General features: G+C 38.3%; 1 long non-coding RNA gene across 1 annotated transcript; it reads left to right on the top strand.

The window, feature by feature from the left end:
* Positions 1–1,087: 1,087 nt before the first annotated feature.
* Positions 1,088–3,148, top strand: LOC121790732. Its single transcript, XR_006048405.1, has 3 exons — positions 1,088–1,976; positions 2,470–2,582; positions 3,082–3,148. It is a non-coding gene; the product is annotated as an uncharacterized LOC121790732 (long non-coding RNA).
* Positions 3,149–3,685: the final 537 nt, after the last annotated feature.

The following is a 3,685-nucleotide window of genomic DNA, read 5'->3' as shown; positions in this document are numbered from 1 at the left end:
GACAGCTCGGCTAGCCCAAAGCCCAAGAAAGAGTTCAGTTCGGCCAAGAGTTCAGTTCGGCACAACCAAAGAGTTCGGCCCTAGCCTATAGCTCGGTAAAAGCCAACTAATCAAGCTCTGCTCTCAGGTCGGCATCAAGCTCTACTCTCAGATCGGCAAAAGCTGCTCGGCAATAATTCAGTAGTTCGGTCTCAGCATTCGACCGAACTAGGAGTTAGTGGACTCATGAAAGGCCTCCACGACCTCCTACACCCACGATCTATTTAGTGGTGTCAAGCAGTCATTAACTCAGGCAGGATAGTGGACCCATGCAAGGTCGCCACGATCTCCACGACATCCACTACCTAATAAATGCTGCATGCCACGATCTTGGTTCAAAATATAAATAGAACCTAGGTCAGATAGATAAGGGATCTTCTGTTAACTTCTGTAAAGCTCTCTAGAGAGAAAATAGCATATAGCAAGTCTGTGTTGTAAGCTGTAATTCTCAGATCAAGCAATACAAACCTGCCCCATTTCTCCCCGTGGACGTAGATTTACCTCAGTAAATCGAACCACGTAAATTTCCGTGTCGTGATATTTATTCTCTACCAGCATTTACAAACATCGAAAATTCGCGGATTCATCACCAAATTGAAGAGCTCGGAAGTTTGAAGAATCTCAAAGGAAGACTAGTGATTCGTAATCTGGAGGAGGTGCGTGATAAGGAAGAGGCTCAGAAAGCAAATATGTTTCAAAAGCCAAACTTAATTGATTTGGTGTTTGAATGGAGTGATGATAGAGAAGATGAAAGAAACGATGAGAGTGTGTTTGGAAGGCCTCCAACCTCATCCAAATCTGAAGAAGTTGGAGATTTCAGGATTCAAAGGAAAAAGATTTTCAACATGGAGTGAGAAGATGGCAGTGCCTCAAGGCTCTTGGGTACCGCTTGACAACTTGATTGAAATAAAACTCTTTGGGTGCTCAGAAATTGAGGAATTTCCAAAGCTGGAGCACTTGTCTAATCTCAAGTCTCTTTCTTTGAAAGGATTGAAGAAGGTGAGGTTCATAAATACTTCATTCAATCATTTAACGTCACTCCGATTAGAAGAGTTAGATAGATTGGAATGTCTGCCAGAATGGTTTTTTCATAACAATCAGGATCTCTCATATTTGTATATATCAGAATGTCGTGTGTTGAGAGAATTACCAGATGGCTTGGACACCCTCCATTCTTTGGAGAAATTGTTTATTTTTATTGTGAGAATCTGAAGTCGATTGGTAATCCAAGTGGTGGAGGAAGGCAATCACAGGCGATCCTCCGTCAGCTGATTATTAAAGAATGCGGAGAGCTGATGGAATTGCCGTGTGAAATGCTAGAGTCGTGGGCACCTACAATTGAGGAACTTGAATTGGCGAATTGGAAGGATTAAGGAGGCTAAAGAATCTACCAATGCTAATTGACTGCCTCGCTAAATCCTCTACTCGTCTCACACGGTTAACAATCAGAGGTGTTCCTAAATTGAAGGGTGCTAGTAGTGGTAGTGTTGAGGGTTGGGATTTAGCAGCCTGAAAGAATTACAGATAGATGTGAGTGTGGAATGGTCAAGAGAGGATAGTGTTGGCATTGCAGAGACTGTGGAAGGGATGTTGCGAGGATGCTGCTACTCACTTACTGGTTACAATTGAAGGGGATGGAAAATTGGGAGTGGCTGCCCCAATCAATTCAACATCTCACCTCTGTTTATGTATTAATATTGGAGAATATAGGAGTAGAAGAATTGCCCCAATGGTTGTGGAACCACTCATCTCTAAGACAGTTATGTCTATATAGTTGCAACAAGTTGAAGCGTCTGCCCTCTGTGGATGATTCGAATAAATTAAAAGGGTTATCTATTAGAGATTGTCCGGAGCTACGCATTGATTCGGAGTGGCGCAGCCACCATGACCATCTGAAAATCTATGTTGATGGCCAGCCCGTGTGAATGTTTTAGCAAGTAAGTATCATTTCCTTTTCATATTCTTAGATAAATTCATTGAGAATATTAGTATTATACTTTTATATGATTTTTGTTGTTACAGCTACAGTTTATGTAAGTAAATTCACGGTTGGACAGATGTTTCCCACTTTTTCTTTGTGTTGTGCACCTTTTCATATTCTTAGATAAATTAAATGACCTTTGTGTTGGACAGCTACAGCTACAGTTGTGCACTTTTTCTTCATTGTTTTCTTTCACTAACAAATCAGAAATAAGTTTATTTTTGTTGGACCCATGTCAAATGAATCTTTTTTTTCTTTGATTTGGCAATTAGTGCAATTTTCCAATAAAACAAAGTGCAACCAAATTTAAATTCTTAAGCATTGTAGTAATATGCTAACTATCATGATCTTATACTACACATGTGATTGTAGTGCTTTAAATTCCTCTCCTCGAAACTGAAAGAGATGGATAAGCTTTATTAACCATCTTATACCACTTTATGATGCAGTTCTAGCTGACGAGCTTAGAAAGTCACGGTCTCAGAATGACTTGATATTCGCACAAGACTGTGAAACAAACTAAGGAATGAAAAGTTGGATTTCGCTGGAGTGTTGATGCATGGTAAGTTTTTGGTCACCAGAGGTCGATTGAGGAATAAAAACATCATATTACAATTTTTCAAATTTCGTTTTCTATTTACGTTTATTAATTCCTTTTTTCGTTTTAGGGTTCGCACCTCATATAAATAGTGGAAAAACTGTATTTTGAGTACATGAAAGAGAGGGATCAGAATAGGTAGGAGACGCAATAGAAAGGAACTTTTTCTACCAATTTCATTTTAACAGTTTTTTCATATCTATATTAATAGAAAGTGGCAATTGTTTGAAATGACAATTTTATGCTTTTTGGCTAGAAAATGAGATGGATAAGTGAGTGGTATCTGACTATAGTACTGCCTAGAGCCATGTAAAAAATAATTGGATAAAAAATGGCTCAATCAAATGCAAACTACTTGAAGAAGATTTTGTCCAATCAAATGCAAACTTCTTGAATAAAATTAAAATTACTTTTAAATATATGCACTTGAATTGCATTTTGTGGACTGATTTTGTGATTGCAGTATAGCAGGTGTGATTCTGCTTGGAATCCGGCAATGGCTCCGTCGATAGTTGGCGGGTGAGGCAATGAAGAGGAAGTGGCGGCGACGCTGCTGTGCATGAGGGTTTATGGCGCCGGGCACACCACCCGTGATGGAGCACACCTGCTGCTCCAGCGCAACCGCTGCCCAACCCGCTGGAGTCCTGGACTGACACGCTGGCAAGCCAGAGAGTCACAATTTAATAAGTAAGTACCATTTGTCATAGCAACCATTTAATAAATGTCGTAGAGTTGTGCATCAAAAAGCCAAATTAACACGTCTAAACTAGTTTTGATTAAAGTGTTATGTTAATTTTTAAATGTGATTTATATATGAAACATAATAGTTCTAAATTCACGGCTTAATTTTCAACCAATTCTAAATCTTATAAAAGGTTACTTCTTCATCGCAATTTTCATCTAAATTATATAGTAATTCACATAAACATATTATTTATTTTTATAATAAAATATTTAAGCATTGTATTATTATCTTTGCCTATGAAAATTTGTCTTATTTTTCTAGTTTCATTCGTTCTTCAAATTTATTCTCCATCTATTTATGATAAGTTTTCTTTCTAATAGGA

This window comes from Salvia splendens, unplaced genomic scaffold (genome assembly GCF_004379255.2).
Source record: "Salvia splendens isolate huo1 unplaced genomic scaffold, SspV2 ctg600, whole genome shotgun sequence".
Classification (NCBI taxonomy): Eukaryota; Viridiplantae; Streptophyta; class Magnoliopsida; order Lamiales; family Lamiaceae; genus Salvia; species Salvia splendens.
The sequence above is the reverse complement of the archived record's forward strand: the minus strand, read 5'-3'. Positions and strand labels throughout refer to the sequence as shown.